The sequence below is a fragment of the Myotis myotis genome, unplaced genomic scaffold (genome assembly GCF_014108235.1).
Source record: "Myotis myotis isolate mMyoMyo1 unplaced genomic scaffold, mMyoMyo1.p scaffold_m19_p_9, whole genome shotgun sequence".
NCBI classification, from domain to species: domain Eukaryota; kingdom Metazoa; phylum Chordata; class Mammalia; order Chiroptera; family Vespertilionidae; genus Myotis; species Myotis myotis.
In genome coordinates this window covers 11,095,353-11,114,563 of record NW_023416401.1, presented here as the reverse complement: position 1 = coordinate 11,114,563, position 19,211 = coordinate 11,095,353, and the positions used below count along the sequence as shown (strand labels likewise).

At 51.6% G+C, this 19,211-nt stretch overlaps 1 protein-coding gene across 3 annotated transcripts in view; it reads right to left on the bottom strand.

Annotated features, from left to right (window-relative positions):
* The window catches only part of ZBTB7C (zinc finger and BTB domain containing 7C), a 288,772-nt gene that overhangs the window by 209,455 nt on the left and 60,106 nt on the right, over nucleotides 1-19,211 (bottom strand). Inside the window, exons 2-3 of one of the 3 annotated variants that reach the window (XM_036322900.1) lie at nucleotides 10,619-10,847; nucleotides 6,631-6,743 (exon numbers count right to left, since the gene is read on the bottom strand). The gene's annotated coding sequence lies outside the window, so the exon portion shown is untranslated. Of the gene's footprint in view, nucleotides 1-6,630; nucleotides 6,744-10,573; nucleotides 10,848-19,211 lie in introns of all 3 variants that reach the window. The other 2 variants (XM_036322899.1, XM_036322898.1) reach the window with 2 other exon arrangements.

Below are 19,211 nucleotides of genomic sequence, written 5' to 3'. Positions count from 1 at the left end.
GGGGGGCAGTGCCCTGTGCCCCACTGGGGCTCAGCTACAGTCCTTGTGGGAGAAGAATCCGGAGAGGCAAAGGGCAGCACCCTCAGCGAAGGATGGCGGCTTTGTGTGTAAGCGCAACGACCTGCTCCTGGAGTAGGAGGGGGGCGGCCAACCATCAGATCAATGGAAACGAACTGCTAGCACCCAGACATTCATCGAGAAGGTGAAATTAATTCTAGCCTATTAATAAGTTATATCCATATTATAAAAACTTAGAGCAGGGTGTATGCGCAATTTTTTAAAAAAACTATTAAGTAAAAACGAGCTGCAGAACATAATATGTAGCTTAATCCCATACCTGTGAAATAGAGATATCCTTTCCATCTCCAAGGTCGCAATACAGATACGGACGGCGATATGGATGTAACAATTCCCTGGATTGTTACTAGGGGTGAGCTCTGAAGAGGGAGGGAGAGTTTCACAATTTCTAACACTTTCTCCATGAAATAGTTCTATATTGTTTGAATTGTTTCTTATACAAAGCGGTTATTATTTTTGTAATCTGCACACAGATCTCTCTCATCACTGCATACCAGGTTGGGCCTGTGTGCCGAGTCAGAGACTCAGGGAGAGAAGCCGACTCCCAAACCCCCGTGCCATCAGCAGAGGGAACCTGAAGCCCAAGGGCAGCCGGCCTTCCTGCAGGGCGCCACAGCGTGCGCCAATGGCAAAGCTGGGCTGGCCGCGCCTCCCTCCAGCTCAGCCCTGGGCTCTCTCCACCGTGCCCTGTGGCCTGGAGATTAAGAAAGTGCATATCTGTGGAAGGTTCTCTATGTAGCTGGGAGGGGAAATGTTGGCCAAAAAGCAAAAATAGACTTGGCCCCACTGAACCTGGCAGCCAGGTCCATGCCACCACCATTGACTGATGGAAGGTTCTGGACAAGTGTTCATTAAAGGTGAACATTAACTGTAAATCAGAGCCCCAGAGTGAGTGCTAGTTACAAAGTAAATTAGACCAAGTGGGAGAATGCGAGGCTGGTTTTCCCCAGCGCTCACCTGACAGTGACCCCCAAGCCGGGAGAAGACATACCGTCTGACTCAGAAACGCAACAGGGTCAGGGTCAGGGTCAGGGTCAGGGTCAGGGTCAGGGTCAGGGGAGGCTTCTTTACGGTGTATCTCTCTGACAGAAAACTAATCACCACTGTCTCCCCAACGGGCAGCTGACATGGCAGGATGCATATTAATCAATTAACGAGCACTATTAAATCTTTTCTTGCACTGGGTTCCGAAGGCCTGGCTGGCAGTTAAAAGGATGGTGACCTCTCCCATTTGGTTCCTGCTTGGCTCCTGGTCCTATGGGATCCTCTTGATGCCCTGTGACCAGCAGTCTTGACCTTCATTCTGTGTCTCAGGAGGTGGCCACGTGACTAGCTCAGGGTCACCTGGGCACTGTCGGAGGCAGATCTGGATGCTAGATCTTCCGGACCTGGCTATGTGCTTCTCCTACACCCCCACCTGTCAGGGGCTACAGGCCCAGAAAAGTGGACAAACCACCTCTGGGAAAGTGAAACAGCCGAAAACCATGATACGACCAGTCTAGAGTGAGGTGGCACGTCTCTCCCGCCCAGACCACCAGCACCATGATGTGGGCACATTTTGCCACTCGGATCTCGTCTTCTGAGTATGGTTTGTGTATGTGGGTTTGAGTATATGAATACATGTGTGTGCATTTTTTAAATGTTTGACTAACTCTGTATACCCTTGAAGTGTTTTACATACGTTGCCCATTAAACTCTTTCTTCAAGGTTAGATGATGTCAGCAGGACAAGTGATCTAGTTATTCCCATTTGTCAGATAAGGAACTTGAGGCCTGGCACATTCTGTCCCAGGCCTTGTTCCTCTCAGTGGCAGAAGGGGAAGAGAGGAAAACCAAATGTTGTTAAGGGTCCATGGAGGCCAAGGGCTCTCTCTACATCATTTCATTTCATCTGCCCCAGCATCCTGGGAGGGAGGCGCTGTTACCCCATCTTACACTGGAGGACGCTGAGACTCAGAGAGTCAGAGTCACCTGCCCGGAGTGTCGGAGCCAGAACTCAACACCAGGGCCCCCGGAGCCCAACGCTGAGGTCTGGGGTGGTTGTGAACGTCCGCAGTGGGACCAACTTTGTGCCAGGCACTGGGTGAGTCCTTTCTCAAAATATCAATCCTAACAATCTAGGATCAATCCTAGCTTTCTGAGCCTTCGCATGCACCAGGCGAGGGCTGAGATCTGCCCGTGCAGGACTCCGGTGGACAAGGAATGTGTCCAGCTCGTCTCCGAGTCCTCACGTGGCACAGAGCTGGGCCTCCTTGTTGACGTGAAGCGTCCACCCCAGCCCTGTCCTTTCCTAGGCCCCTCCTTTCATTCCTTCGGTGTAAACTGAAGGTCAGTGTGGGCTCTTGGATAACAAGTCCCCTGGACTGCTACTCACATCCTGAATGACCCAGGCACACCTTGCAGGGGAAGTCAGAGCCCCCCTCAACCAGCTCTCTGCACCCAAGAAACCATGTCAGCTCCCAGGAGCGCCTCAAACTCTTCCACCTTGACCTATGCAGCTGCTGCCCACCTTTTCCAAGATTTCCACACAGCATGTCTTCTCTCACTGCCCTAAGGCATGATTTGATGATGATAAACATTTTCACATGAAGGCTTGGGTGTCTCTGAGTCATAATTCATTGCTTTGTTTCTGTGGTTTATCTATTTTTAAAAAAAAAAACTTAGAAGAGGGGGCCGGAGTGAGTGAGCGGATGGTGTGAGTAATCCCAGCCTCTCTCAGCTCTGGTGGAAAGATGAAAACGAGGGGTGGAGGCAGAGAGGGGGAGAGGCTGGGAGGGCCGGGCAGAGAAGAGAGAGCCTTGACCCCAGTTCCGGATAGGGAGGACTCGGGCTCCCAAGTCAGATAAGGCTGTAATCCAAACAAGGTTTATGTGCTCAGCTGCAGACTGTGGGAGCGTGGAGGCGGGAGAAGGGAAGCGTTCCAGCTGAGTGACCCATAACCAAAAACGGATGGCCTGTCCAAATCCTCCCCAAGCTTCAAGGCCCAGGTCAAGTGCCACCTCCTCCAGGTGGCCTGCCAGGACCACCACCCCAGCTAAGAGCTACCCTCTCTCCTCTGAACCTGACCTTGTCATTTATCCCTAGAGCTGGTCCCCATCACTACTTATTCTTCTCACCGCCCCGATGCTATCAGGAGCCCCAAGGGCAGAGAACCTGTTTTTACCATCTCTATATCTTCTGCGCAGGTGACACCCACACCAGTCCGCACTTTGGATGATGTTAGACTACACTTGTGTGCAGACCCACGGCTCCCAAGTCAGCATCGTGGACCAAGTTTCAGAAAATGGTACCGCGGAATAATCATACCACTTAACCTGGGCCTTGGCTTTTATACTGTACGACGCCCTTTCATAATCTTATCGGGTAGGTGGCAGGTGATCTGAAGCTCATTTTACAGTTAAGAAAGCTGAGGCTCAAAAGCAGTAGTGACTGCCCAGTGAGCAGTGAGTACACAGAAACAGCTCTGGATGCCAGGTGTCTGCCTACGTCCACATTTTCTGGGGAGAGTCTGGAGGTGTCCATCTCCTTCAAAGCACATGACACATGGTTCGGGGGACACTGCGTTGCTGCAGCTCACCCCCATCCAAGATGCACGGTGTGTCATAGCATAACCGAAGCGCTGAAGAAACCTTTTGCGTTTCGTTCAACACAACCTTCTCCAAACTTTCCTTTCCTGGACCCTTTGCATGGGACCTTTTGCGGGCGGGGGGCGGGGGGGGGGTGGTGTGGGGAGGGGTGTGTGTGAACCGCGCTCCCAGAACTGTATGTTACAGACTGAGAAAGGCTTCAGCTAGGTGAGCAAGGCTCTAACGGTGAAATGTCAGGGCTCAGCCAGCTCATAAGAACATTTCTTATTACTGTTTTTTTACCTGTTATTACTGAATGTTTCAAATATATAAAAATAGTAGAGCACCATAAATCCCTACATAGCCATCACCAATCACCAAACTAGCTTCAACAATATTCAACGGTCTGTATTTGCTTCTCCCACCCTCTTCTTTCTGAAATACTTTAAGGAAAATCCGAGATAGCATATCATGTCCTCTGCAAATGCTACTTCAGTAGTAACACCGCCACAATATCACGCCCCCTAAAAACATTAGCAATGATTCCTGAATAACGAACACCCCGCCTCCTCGATTCTCTCATGCCTGCCCTTCTACAGCAGCCAGGCTTGAATCAGGACTCACACCAGCCCCACAGAGCGCTCTTAAAAGGCTCTTAAAAGTCTGCTAGTCTAGAACGACTCCCTCTCCCCCACCCTTTTACTCCCCCCTCGCCACCCTGTCAGAGAAGTTCGGAGCTGCGCGTGGTCTGGGTTTGGGGATGACCCCCGTGGCGGAGTTTCACATGTTCCTGCAGTCCCTGCACAAGGTGGTGGTTAGATCTACGGGCTCGGACACGTTGCGGCTCAGCTTTACGGCAAGAAAACATCGGGAGTGGTGTTGTGTCTTTCCTATTATGTCCCCCCTCGCTGTCCAACTGCAGCAAAGCTAATATTGATCCCTGGCTTTGGATAGAGGGGCACATCCTTTTCGAGCAACCGGGTCCTCCCGGTGTCGCCACAGTTCTGTCACATGCTAGAATTGGGTCCTAGAGTCATCTCTGACCCAGGATTTTCCCATTTTCTATGATTTTATGGAAGGGTCTCTCCTACCATCGAGCTCCAAAATTCTACCACCTGTCCTTTCCTAGGCTGTCTCTAAGCGACCCTCTACCTTTCCTCTTTTTTCCTTTAAGGAAAAGACATTTTTAAATGGACAGACAAGCTGGGAGCCTGTGTTCCCTTCAGGTCAGGGCCTACCAGTGACGCCGGGGGCTTAGGGGTCCCAGGGTCTCAGCCTGTGGATTTCCCCAGCCACCTCTCAGAGGAGTCAGAATCTCAAGGAGAACAGGAACACATAGTTCAACACCATAAATATGCATCCAAAAGTTTTAAAAACCAAATTACACAAATCAAGCTTATTCTGAGAGGTTCGTCTGCCAGGGGTCTCTAGTGCTCCAATCAGCATAATTAAATAGTACGATAGCTCTAGAATTGATTGTGGTTTTCACGTTGTTTTTTTTTTTTTTTTTTTTTTTTTACCACCCAAAGGCCATTTCAGCGAGATAATTTTAAGCTAATAAGAACCCCCAAATTAGAAACGAATTAAAGAGATGGAAAATACAAATGTATTTGTTTTTAGTCAGGCACTATTTTTATCAGAGGAATCATGAAAAATTAAAATTGTTAAATAGTCACAGGAAGGTTGTCAGTCAAGGGCAATGTGCCTTTCCACCTCTCCCTGCTGCAGCATTTTAAGGTGACAGATCAGAGGCCGTTCCCCCGAGGGCCCCCAGGAAGCAATAAAGAGACTCAGAGCAGAATTACGCAGCGCGGGCTTGGCACGGAAAGGGCGTCGCCATGTAACACTCTCAAATCTTTGGAGATTAAGATTCATAACGCCTCTTGCTTTTCAAATAAATGCAGGCAGACCCAGCAACAGGATGCAATCATTGCAGTACTTCTCATGCCCATTTCATAGACGAGACCCTGAAGGCCTGGGCAAGGTGAGAGTTCTGCATGGGGTCACAGCGCAAGCTGGGAAGGAGCCAGAATTACATCTCTTATCTAAATGTGCTTGGTTCTAATATAAAAACAAAACAAAAAAAAACAAATGTAAAAAATCAAAAGAAAAAAAAAGAAATAAATATGCTTGGTTCTGTAAAACCCTCTCCTCACCGTTCCCCAATTACTTCATAAATTGGTTTCTTAAATAGATGTTGTCATAATGACACTGGTTTGTAGGACTCTCTTAGGATTCGTGACAGCCTTAAGTGCTCCGGCCCCAGGAACCGGGAGCCAGCTGCTCCAACGTGAGGAACCCCAGTCTAGAGAGGCAGCAGCACAGGGACCCACAGATCATGACGGTGAGCACCCAAGGACCCCTGACCCAGCCACACTCATGTCATGTTGATCCAGCCTTAAAGACACCATTTCGGCCCCTGAGCCTGCAGAACTTCCATTCATTCTGTAGATTTTGCACTGACTCCAGTGCAGCTGACACCGAAGTCAGCTTTACATCACTGACTTGTACTGCCTTCCCCTGCTCCCTCCACACCAGGCCCTGAGGACGTGGCGTCTGCCTGCACACACTCCCTTCAAACCTCCTTCCCTATCGAGGAATCCTCACCACACCCAGGCCAGGTCAGAGAGAAGGACCCACGGAACTTCCGTAGATGGCTGCCCCGCTCCCCTCAGGCCCAGAAGGGTGAATTATGAATTTTTACGATAATCTGGGTGGATTCCAAACCCAGGTGTCAGGAAAACATCCCCAGAGGAGAACAGGAGACAGGGGCTAATTCCAAGGTGGCCCCTGGGGGAGAGGGTCACCCAGAGGGAGCACCAGCCCAGGCTGCAGCGAGGACAGAGCTGGTGGGCCAGCCCGCCACGTGATGCTGAGTGCAAGGGCGTCTGGAGAACCAGCCCAGCTTCCGGCCCAGAAAACAGCCCCAGGTAGGGAATTAAGAGTCTCAATAACATTTCATAACTTTACAAAGGACTTTCACATACCCGATCTCACTTGAGTCTCAGAAACACCCCCGGAAGGCAGAAATTATGTAATTCATTCTTTGGAGTGGGCTGGGCATAGGAGAACTTGATTTTGTGGAGTGCCGACCCTGAGCCTATGTGAATAAACATACACAGCAATTACTTTCTGCTGCTGTTGGGGGCCAGTGGCTGGAGCAGTTGTCATTCACAGAAAAATAAAAAATGTACTTCCCCACGCCCAGAAAGAACAGCCATATTCTGTGACAAAGGGCTCCCTGGCCCTAAGGGGGAATTTCTTGCATTGTTATGATGAGGCAAAGAAAGGGGGCAGGTAAGGTAAGGAGGGGACTTTTTTCCAGAAGAAAGAAGGTCCGCGGATAGGATCCCTGGGCTGGGTCCCAAGATGCCTTAGGACAGGTGATAAGCCTGGAGTGGCTGACAACCCCCACTCCACAGGAGCACAGAGCCTTGGTGGTGTCCCACCTTAAGGTGCGGGCTTGGGGGGTGGGGGGTAGCATTCCGTATGGCAGAGCTGACATAGAGACACAAGCTGCCTGCAGGGCTTGGCTCCTCCAGATGACCAGGTCTGAATAAGGAGGGGCCACAGGCAGCTGCCACTATCCTGGGCCAAGGTCCAAGCCTCACCCCTCCCCATCTGTCCTGACCCAAAAGCACCATGTCCTCAAACAGCAGAAGGCTGCAGAGGAAGCACTAGACATACCTATTAGGAAAAGTTTACCGATTAGCCAGTAGGGGAACTCAAATGGGCTTTCATTGGATTTAGAAAAATAAAAAGGCACCAAGCAATTATTCATTATTTGATTTAGTCTCGATAGTTACCCAACAAGATAGAAACGACTAGTCCCACTTTGAATGAAGCTTCTGAGACCCAGAGAGTCTGAGGAGCTGCCTGCGGTCAGCGCCAGGACCAGCACAGGTGGCAGCGCTCTGAGCCCAGGAGGTGAGACGCAGCCAGGGCTGGTTCCAGAAAACACATCACCATCTAGAACAGCGGTTCTTAACCTAGGGATCGCGACCCCTTTGGCGGTCGAACGACCCTTTCACAGGGGTCGCCTAAGACCATCCTGCATATCAGATATTTACATTATGATTCATAACAGTAGCAACATTACAGTTATGAAGTAGCAACGAAAATGATTTTATGGTTGGGTCACAACATGAGGAACTGTATTTAAAGGGCCAGAAGGTTGAGAACCACTGATCTAGAACAAGTGATTCAACGCATCTCTCCTCATTCAAGCCAGTTTCCCCAGGGATTCACTCCAGCTGTGCCACAAGAAGAGGCCATAATAGTAAATCCTGCTGCTCAGCTCAGGGTTCACCCCGCTTCCGGACTCCCCTTGGCAAGATATTCCAGATTCTAGTCTAGATCGGGGACCTGAGCTGTCCAGTAGAGCTGCCACTAGCACACAGAGCTAATGAGCACTTGGAACGTGGCTGGTCCAAACTGAGATGTACACTCGGCGTCCAATACCCTCTGGACCTCAGAGACGAATGTAAACTATCGCTTATGATTTGTGTATTGGTTACAAGTTGCAAGGGTAATACTTGGACCAGGTTGAGCTAAATGAACCACATTATTACAAGGAATTTCACTTGCTGTGCTTACCTTTTTTCAGGTGGCTACTAGAAAATTACAAATAATGCGTGGCTCATGCTCAGCACCTCCTGGGCAGCGCTGCTCCCAGTGCCACGTCTCTGATGGGTGTTTCCCACCTCCCCCTGCCCCACTCCTAAGAACCGCACTGCAAGCCGGGGAGGCAAGCCTCCCAAACATTCCGACAATTCGTCTCTTCTGGACTCTTCTGGAAATTCCTGGTCTCCGTCCTCCCACCCACACTCAGTGTCCATGAAGAACCTCCAGCCCAGTAACTGCCAGGGGAGTCATGTGAAGTGCAGGCACCAGTTCTGAGTGTTCGGATCCACCTGAAACCACACTGTCCACGGCCAGGGGAAGTGTCATAAGCAGGTGTTCATGCCCAGGTCTCACACCCTGTTAGCACCCGACGGCCTGGGAACTAGGGTGCGTTTCTCCCAGCCTCCTTTGCTCCCACCCCTGCCAGACTGTGAGCTCCTCCAAAGCAGAACACTGCAGGTAAACTAAATGCATTGATCGCTTGTGAGGGCACCGCTGCTGTGCCAAGTGATTTGCATGTTTTATTTTATTTTATTTTATAATTCTCTCACCCATCCTGTGAGTAAGTATTGGCCTGTTGTGAAGATAGGAGCCTGAAGCTCTCAGAGTCGTGGATCTGTCTCCATTCCCATGCTTTTTCCTCTGCCCCATACGTACCCCTCCCCACAGGCAGACATCCCTCAGGGATCTTCGCTTTTCTGGTACCTAGCACAGTGCCCAGTGCATAATAGGTATGCGGTAAATACTGGTAAACTAGGTTAAGAACCTTCTGATAGACCAAATCCTATGCTCTTTCTTGCCTTGATCAAGAAGTATGTTGCCCCTTACCTTCCTGGCCTCATGCATGATGAAGTCCTCACTCACCCACCTGCAGGACTGGGCCTTTCTTGTCTCCCCGTAACCTCCATCACCTCCCACCATGAAGCCCCACGGGGTCAGGAAGCCCCACGGGGTCAGGGAGCCCCACAGGGTCAGGCCTGCTCAGATCCCCAGTCAAGTCTGAGATGCACAGACCACCTGCCCCGCTGAGAGGAGGGGTCTGGGAGTGGCCCAGGGCCAGTACACTATTGTCTGGGGTACTGAGGAACACAGCTATCCCGGGCACCTGTGGAGCTGCCAGCTCCCTCGCTAAGCCCCTTTAGGTGTAACAAGTCCCCTGACTATCCTGGCTGGGTCCCTGGAACTCGATTCCCTGTCCATTTCCTCATATAGACAGGAGCCAAGCCCTGAGTCCGCCTAATGCCTGTAGCTCCTCCATTTCCTAGAGCTGGGCTCAGATTTCTGGATTCCTTCTTCATCTAATTCTTTCTGCCTGATTTAGAACAAGGCCACCCAGAAGTCTTAATACTCTGCCCCTCCCCACCCCTGGCCTCGACCCTGTGGACCCTGACCCTGGCCTGTGCTGGAAAGGAATTTGCCACACCCCCTCGGGCCTCCTGCCCCAGGTCATTGGCTCTCTCCCCCTGCCCTGGTCAGTTTCCCAAGGCCCCAAGCTATTTTTGCTCCCACCCCAGCCTGCCATTTTCCCGGTGGAAGTTGCCAGAGTGGCGCACTGTAAAACACACAGTAAAGACCAGAGGACCAATGGGACAGAGGTCATCTTTGGGGTATCCAGTCCCACTGTCCCCCATCCTTCCAGACTCAGGCCCTGCCTTCTTGGCTCTGGGGACCTGCTCAATGCCTCCTGTCTTAGCTGCCTTCCCACTGTGTCTGTCAGCTTCTCCCAGGCGCTCCAGACCCCTACTCATGACTTCCCCCAGCCACCCCTGATCATCGGCTCCTTGCCCTGGCATCCTTGCAGGGATGGAGGGAGCCACAAAGTCCCCCTTCCCTTTTTTTTTTTTTACAAGAAATACCGACCCATCGCTTCACTCTGTCATTTGAAAAATCTGAACCAATCGTCAGGCTTCCCACCCAGGGAGTCCCCAGTCCAGCCCTCAAGTATCACCAAGGCACGAAGAACTCCTGTGCCTATAGCTGCCTCTGCTCCCTGATTCCCTGCCACCAAATTCCCTGGTTCCCAGGGGAGCTGACGGGGAGTAATGACTTCTTGATTTGTTGCCCTGAGTTCTTCAAACAAGAGGTGTTACATACATCACGGCATCAGGCCTTCCCATTAGGCACAGGAAGCGAACCCACCTGATGCTAAATCTTCCGGGGCCTGGCTCCAGCAAGCACACGGGGCAGAAACTAATAACTGGGAAGCATCCATCTATCATCTTATCAGGCCTTACAAGGTTTGTTTGCATAGTTATCTTCCCAAGGGTTGACGTTTTATGTCTCCTGCAGGCTGATGTATTCTCCTACCTGTCATATCATTCAGGAAGAATAGATGAGCCGCAGGTTCATTACCTGTCATTACACCGTGTGCATGTCGCCAGGGGCCGAAGCATCCATTCTTCTTGTCTCCCGGCTGGTGCAGCCCCCCACTGACTTAGAGGCTCCGGGTCCAACGGGCTGTGGGTTACACGCTCTCCTCAGGCCCTGGGAGGGCTCCACGCCATCCCTTCCAGCTTTGCTGGCGGGCCCACTCCTCAGGGGTGGTGAGGCCTCCTGAGAGCCCAGCTGCCTCAGAGGGGACCTGCGGAAGAACGGAGGTCTCTGTTACCAGGGCCAAAGACACATGTCCAAGTTTTAACTGTTCTAGAACTTTCCAGCTATCTTCTCATTGCTCTTTATTATTAGGTCTTGCAATTCCTGGTGACTATGTGAATTCTACATCAGCCAGAGTCTTTCTTCACTGTCTATGTCCCACCCACCAACACAATCCCCAAGCCTCAGCCTGCATGTACACACACACACACACACACACACACACACACACACACCTGTATTCCTGTCTTCTTACCCTGCATATTTCTTATCTTCCTGAAAGACCCACCTTTACTCACTGATCCTAACCACCATTCAGAGTTTGGCTCATAACCACCAACAGAACCTCACTGCTCAGGAAAGAGGAAGGACTGGGGTGCTCTCCTCCACCAACGAGACCACAAAGAACAAGAACATGTCTACTGGGTACCGTCCTCAACTCTGGTAGCCCAGGTCCCTGGGGCAAGGCTTCTGGTGTGCTGTGGTTTGGGGGCTCCAGAAGGCCACCGACCTATGGCTGATGGAGAGCCTCATTTCATAGACCTTCACGCAGAGCGAGAGACAAGAGTGGAGGGTGCAGACCTCACCAGGTGAGGGACACAGACACTAGACACTGAGTGACCACATTTCACAGCCAAGACTGTGGCTCACACTATGGGGTGTGGGGGTGGGTGGTACGGGGCTCCAGCTAGAAGCAGCCCTGCCCTGTTGTAGAGGTCTGCTCAGCCCTGCACCTCTGACCAGGCACAGGCTCCAGCAACTAGGGAGGGGAGGGAAGGGCTCCTGCTGTCTCATGCCTGTGACCCTGAGCTCCACGCAAATCTCAGGCTCCTAACCTTAACCCTAACCCTGCTGAGAAGGGGCTGTAGCAGGTGGACAGCTCTGCCAGGGCACCCAGCACTGTAGATAAGAGGAAGCACCATGGACAGGGGTGGGGGTGGGGAAGGAAGGCAGGCACAGGAAGTCCCATGGATTTTGTAAACACAAGGATGGCCATGTCTTACAACACCTATAATGGTTTATACCCTTCAAGCTGTGTTTGCATCCATTGGAATATAAAGGGGTATTTTAAAGATGAGACAACAGAAGCACAGAATCTCACTAAAGGTCACACAGTAAGTTAATGAAAGAGTCAAGACTGGAATTCTTGATTCCCAATTATCATTCTTTCCATCAAGTTCCATGATCCTAGGGTAATTTCATGTCCCCTCTGGGGTGTGGCCAGCCAATAGGAGTGGGAAGGCGGGGACAGAGACAGGCTTGGCCTGCGATGGGGGGATGGGGAGAAGAGCACAAACATGCCTTTGGTTCCTCCCCTGACAGGAGAGTCTAGGAGGAGAAAGCACAGAGAGAACAAGTGATAAATAGGGAAGACAGGGCTGTGGAGGCTCCCAGCCGCCAGGAGCAGCCCGGGCAGAGGAAACTGGCAGTGACAAATAGCCATGCTTCGGGCCTGTGCTGACCTTGAGCCCCCTGGGTGGCCTGGCTCCCAGTGGCTCTGGTGTCCGAGGCATTTCTGGGCAAGGCAGCACTGGGGCTTAGAAGTCCCTTTGAAAGAACAAAGAAATTATTACTATTACCTTCAAAAAGCACATGTATGTGCCAATGCTCTTTTGTATATATGACTTATTTCTAAATAATAAAAATGGGGGGCGGAAGGGGGGGGACCATGCAGTTCCACCCGTATACGTGAAGAAAGATCTCGGCTGCCCCTGGCAGTGGGATTCTCTGCTGGATTCCAAAGCAGCTCTGCTTCTACTGACACAGAGGAAGTCCCAACCGAGGAAATTCCTACCAGGCGAGGGGAGGCAGAGTCTCCCCACACGCCCACCTCCAGCCAACAGAGGACCAGACCTCAGAGCATCAGGCCACAGGAAGAAGAGAAAGGCACCTCCTGGTGTCAGCACTCTGTGTCCCGGACAGCCCCAGGGGCCTCATTCATCCTTGCAGATCTTAGTGGGCCTACTGTGTGCACCGGGTGCCATGCAGGAGGGAGACCATGCTGCACCCTTTAGAAGCCGGCCTCCAGCCGACCCCACTGGCTGCAGGTCACCTGGTGGCAGCTCCTGAAGCCAGCCTCCGGAGCACATCCGTTTTTGCTGGGGGTGGGGAGGGTGAGAATAGGAGCCCTCGAGCCCTCCTGCAAGGTGGGGCTGAAACATATTCACAGCAGATGGTGCTGTCGCCCTCACTCCGGGATTCTCATTCCTAATTATCTGTGCTGTCAGCAAAACAATTAACCCTCGAAGAAAAATTGCACCGTCCACTCCCAACCACATGAAAAGGCAATTTTTTCCCAAGGACGAGGGACACTTAGGGCAGCGGCACAGGGAAAATAGGGCGGCCTTGTGTTGGGTTCTGGATCTCACTCTCCCTGGGTGATTTCGCCACCCTCTAACCCCCAAGGTCGGCCACAGGCATTGCACCGCAGCCCCTCCCGCCTCTGAGCCTGCATTTCCTTTGCCATAAAAGGAGGGTGTGACTCTGATCCCTGGATTCCTGGGGTCCCCTTCAGGCCCACAAGCCCAGCTCTTTTCCTTCGAATTTAAGTTCCTTTAGAGCAGAGACTGAATTTCCATTTGTTCCCTCCTTCATTCATTCACTTACTTATTCATCTGTTCATTCACCCATCCATCCATCCATCCATCCACTCACTTGTTCTTCCATCCATCCATCCATCCATCCATCCATCCTGTTATTGTGTATTTACCATGTTTCTCCCAGGTGGTACAAAGAAAATATTTATTCGCCCTTCTTGACCACTACTTGAGCTTTCTTCCTCTGGGATGTGGGGAGAGGAGGGAAGGAGGGGGCAGGAAGGTGGGGGCTGCCAGGGGCTTGAGGACTTGACGCTCGCTTGGCATAAGGCCTAGGAGGGAAGTCCTGATGCTGCATTTGGATTCTCTCTGAAGATTCGGCTGCAGGAAGGCAGCCTCCGCTACAGAGAGCTGAATTTGATGAGCAAGCCCTGCGGTCCCCGGGGCAGGCCTGCAGAGGTGGAGATGTGCGGTATAAGGAGAGCTGAAAGCTCCTAACAGCCACCGTGGGCGGGCGAGTGACAGCACAGGGCTGCACCTCGCAGGTCCTCACGAACTATGGAGGCCTGAGTGAATGGAAGGGCTAAGGCATGATGCCTGTCACCCAGGAGTCTCCTGCTTAAGGCTGGGATCATTTGGTCTCGTCCATCCGTCGTCGTGCACTGTCATGGAAAAGAAGGCAGGGTGAGCAAGGAATTGTAGAACCTTCTCTGTCAGAGCCTTCATGATGATGTCACCTGGGGCCATGTTTTGCAGGTGCCACCTGGAGAAGGTAAAGGGCTGGTGGCTCACAGATGGGGAGAGGTGGAAGAGACCCTGCCACAGGTGGCCCCACATCCAGGTCGCACCCTGTCTCACTCCACACCACCTCCTAGATTGCCCCTGGAGGACAGGAAAGAACAGGGCACTGTTGCTCCCCGCCCCCCCCCGCCCCGCCCCTGCAACTGGGGTGGGGCAGGCAGCTGGGACTGCTCTCCACCACCATTCTGACCAGTTCGAGCCACAGGGCATCTTCTTTGCCTCTCCCTGCCGCCCGTCTGGCTACCAGCACTGGCCTCAGTCAGTACCAGGAGCATCGGCTCAGATGCCAGCGCCTCGGTATAAAGGAGTGTGTTTATATTCAAAGTGGGCTGTTGCCCACTCAGAATCTGCCCACTCGAAGGCAGCACATGTGACCGCACCCCCTGCCCAGAGCCCAAGCGGGCCAGATGCCAACCTCTGGCTGGAGACATTTCCAAATATGAGCCTGGCACAAGGAGTCAGGTTCCCAGGCCTCCTCTGCCCTGGGAGACCCAGCCAGGATTTCTGAGGCTGCGGGAGGGTGAGGGCTGGGGGCAGGCGGGATCAGGAGGCAGCCAGCGGAGACAGCCACCAGCCCCGGATACACCACCTGCACCCCTCCCTGGCCTTCCAGCCTCATTAGGGAAGAGAAAGGATCACCTTGCACCCAGAAAGTCTAATAAATTTCCCGAAACCCTTGGCAGGGTGGACAGGAAGCCACTGCCTCCTCAAATGTGCATGGATTAAAAATACACAAATGGAATATTTTTTCTTCCCCTTTCCTCAACCCCCTGAAGCCTGGGATGCTTGTTAAAAATAGCCTTGCTGTGCACGGATCCTGCAAGACCCAACGCTGGCAGGAAAATTAAGGAGACATTGAAGACAGAGCTAAGTGGTTACCCCCAGGGAGTGGGCTGGGGACGGCCCGGAGGAGGGTTTTCAAGTGTTTCCGGACATACTTCTACACTGCTTGGATTTTTAACAACAAGCAGACATTATTTTAACTAGTTTGTTTTATGAAACGGAGGTTCATCCATTGCATCCTCCACCTAAACTTAAGCCTAAACTTGTACTAACCTGGCAACTCAACATTGCCCGGTGCTGGCTTGCCTGAAGGGGCAACAGATAAAAATACAGCCCAGAGTCAGGAAAGGAGCACTGAGTCCAGAGTCGGATCTGTAACTAGCTGGCTGTGTGACCTCAGACGAGTCACTTGAGTTCGCTGGGCTTCAATTTCCTTGCCTTTTAAATGAGGGAGTTGGATTAAATGCTAAACCAGGTACCTTCTGACATCCTAGCATTTCACAGAATATCTGAGACTTGGCCCATGTTTATGGGCAAAGGGAATGTGTCCAGAAAAACAGAGAGAAACATTGATATGAGAGAAACACATCAATTGGTTGCCTACTGCAGGAGCCCTGACCAGGGCCAGGGCCAGGGAGGAGGCGACCACCAAGGTACATGCCCTTGACCAGAATTGAACACGGGACCCTTTGGTCCACAAGCCAACGCTCTATCCACTGAGCCAAATCGGCTAGGGCCAGAGGTGGGGTTTTAAAGCAGGAGCTAGGTAGGAAGAAGAGTAGCTGTTTTGAGGGCAGAGACCAACTCCATACCTTGCTGATGGAGTTTGCAAGGTAGAAAGCACATCCCTCAGTACCCAAAATGCCCTGAGTTCTAATCCTGACTCCAGCTGATAGTAACAATGTGAACTTAAGTAAGAGTTTATCCCTGGTAAAATCGACTTCCTCACTTATAACTGGAGTAAGAATACTCACATCCAAAGGCTACTATAACTATTCTATGTAATAAAATAAAACAGTACCCGGCTTATTGTAGGAGCTTAACATCCTTTTATTCTTTTCTTCCTCCGGTCGGTACCCTACACTGCACTGCAGGGTGGGTAAGAGTGAGGGCTCTGGGTTCAGGTTTGTACGCCAGCTCCACCACCCATTCGCTGTGACCTTGGGCAGGAACTGAATTTCTCTGTGCCTCAGCTTCTTCATCTATACAGTGGGCGTGATTGTGGTGGTGGTGCTACCCCAGCCCACATTCCTGCCCCTACTAGCCAGCTGGGCCCTCAGTTTTCAATCCTGCATCTTCCATGGATTTGACTTGTCGACCTTCCTTCACAGACCTCCCCCTCCGCACAACCTCTCCAAGGATCCTGGCCCTATTCACCCTGCCCCCTCGCCATTTGGTCTCCACTCAGCAGGTTGTTCGCCTGGCCAGGAGTGTCGATTCTATCCTGGGGCCATGGGGAAGGTGTGTTTCAGGTCAGTGCTTCTCAAGCTTTAATGTGCTTATGGTACAGCTGGCGTGGCTCAGTGGTTGAGTGTTGACCTATGAACCAGGCGGTCACAGTTCGATTCTCAGTCAGGGTACATGCCCAGGTTGCGGGCTGGATCCCCAGTGTGGAAGAAGCAACTGATTATTGATTCTCTCTCATCACTGATGCTTCTCTCTCTCTCTCCCTCTCCTTTCCTCTCTGAAATCAATTAAAAATATGCATATATTTTTAAAACGTGCTTATGAATCACCTGGGGATCTTGTCCAAATACAGATATAGATTCTGATTGAGTAGGTCCCACATGGGGTCTAAGATTCTGCATCTCTAACAAGCTCCCAGGGGTGCCCATGCCACTGGTCTGGGACCACCCTTTGATTAGCAAGGCTGTAGAACAGAGGAAATCCTGGCGCGCGCACGCATGTGTGCGTGTGTGTGTGTGTGTGTGTGTGTGTGTGTGTGTGTGTTCGTTTCAGCGGGAGGGGGCGGCGGGGGGCGCGTTTGGACAGGGACAGGGACAAAGCTGGCCAGCTGGCCAAATCATAAGGAGTAGAATTTTCACAGCGATGGCATGATGGGTTCAAGAGACACTGAAGAGGCGAAGTGGGAGAATGTTTTTTAAAAGATGTGATATCACCCAACCAATACAAATAATGTTTATTGAGGTAACGCGGCAACTCAGAAAGATGCGTAGGACATGGTAACTGAAAAAGCAGACCGGCAACCACATGCATGCTCACGGTCCACTCTGCCAAATGCACGTTTAAGAAACCTGATGGAGGCTGCGGCTCAGGGCCACCAAGGCCGTGTCACAGTAAGGTAACCACACTTTCCCTTAATTATTTATTTGTCATTTTCTAGATGTTCTTAAAGAAGTTTTATCGTTTTTGTAATTTAAAATGTATCTGCTACACATTCTCAGATGCCCACTTCCCCCAACTTGTCCGTTATGCTGTGATACGGAGGTTTGGTACATTTCGAGCGCCAACTGCCATAGTTACAAGGGCTGGGAAATGGTGCCTTAAACCTTCTCAGTCAAACCCATAAATAAAGCAACCCTGATTCTGTTTTCCCTCGAAGCCAAGGGTCCAGCGCTTTGGAAGTCTGGCGCTATCACCTGTCACTATAGCAACAAGGAGACCCTGGTAACCCCGAGCTTGTGGTTATTAAGAGAAGAAATGGGAAGTCTGTGGTAGATGTTCAGGAAAAAGCTGCCGCAGGTTTGCACTGGACGGGCCGGGGTTGGAGCCCTCTCCGCCTCTCTCGCAGGAAATAGAAAACAAGAATCCGACTCCAGGAGCTGGCGCCCACGAAGGTACAAGGAGTGCTCCTCATTTTCTTCTTTGTTTCCCACTTCAGGGCTGTAAGCTGCCTTTCAAACCCGTCCTGACATGCCTGAAGGGGGGCTGTTCTAGAATAGGTATCAAAGCTTCTGTCCATGGGGTGAATGCCTGGGGTTTGCTGATATAGCGATAGGCTCACACCCTGTCCAACTCCCTGCCCTCAGACCGCCCTGTGCACCTTGGGTCAGCTCTCCTGGCTCACCAGCACCACCCTCCCATTCACTGGGCCCCATCCCATTCTGCACAGTGTCTCTGCAACTTGTCCTTGGGCAGATGTCTCAGGCCCCCAATCTCCCATCCACCCGTGGCTCTGACCTCTAGGAGGCTAGGAGGTCCCAGCCCCAGTCTGGCTGCTCCTGCCCGAGGTACCATGTCTGAACCCAGCCCCTGAATCCATTTTGCATGCTAGTGAATCAAGTTCAAAGTCCCATTCTGCCACCATCTGGCTCTAGAACAGCCGTGGGCAAACTACGTCCCGCGGGCCAGATCCGGCCCGTTTAAAATGAATAAAACTAAAAAAAAAAAAAAGACCGTACCCTTTTATGTAATGATGTTTACTTTGAATTTATATTAGTTCACACAAACACTTCATCCATGCTTTTGTTCCGGCCCTCTGGTCCAGTTTAAGAACCCATTGTGGCCCTCGAGTCAAAAAGTTTGCCCACACTTGCTCTAGAACCTTGGGCAAAGCATTTCACATCTCTGAGCCTCGGTTGCATCATCTATAAAGAGTTTTCAGTGGGTGTACAGAATCGCATGGTCTCTTCCAGCCTTAACACTCTATGATGCCGTCAGGAACAGCCTTTATCTAGCCGTACACATGAGTTATTTCACTAACGAGGATTTTCTAGATGACTGAAATTGTCCTTCCAGCAACAAAATGTGTTTTGTTTCAACCCTACTGCACAACATATTTCTTTAATGTTCATATACTTCTCTTCCTCTTGGGGCAAGGAATATAAAACCTAAAATTTGTTTGTGTACGTCTCTCCCCAGCTCTGTTACACACACACACACACACACACACACACACACACACACACCAGTTCAAAAACACCTGTCCCAGCTTTGCTCCTTGCGAGGCTGAGGTGCTAACCATAATGCAACCTGTCTTGGCGGCCCTCTGACACCTCTGCCAGGCTCTGCTGTGTGGGCGATTGGTCCCTGCCATTCGGGTCTCTCTCCTCTTCCACCTGCCGCTTCCCATAGTGAGGCGCCCTAGTGTGCCTGCCTGGGTGTGCCTGCCCACGGGAGCTCCCCCTGCTTCCAACATGCGACTCGGAATACTCCCAGGCCAGGCCACCCTGGGACGCCGAGCAGGGTCAGCGGCAGGGGTGTCCTTAGGAACGAGGAGCACGGTTTCGGCCATGCTCAAAGGTACGTCTCCCTCCCGCTGACAGCTCTGT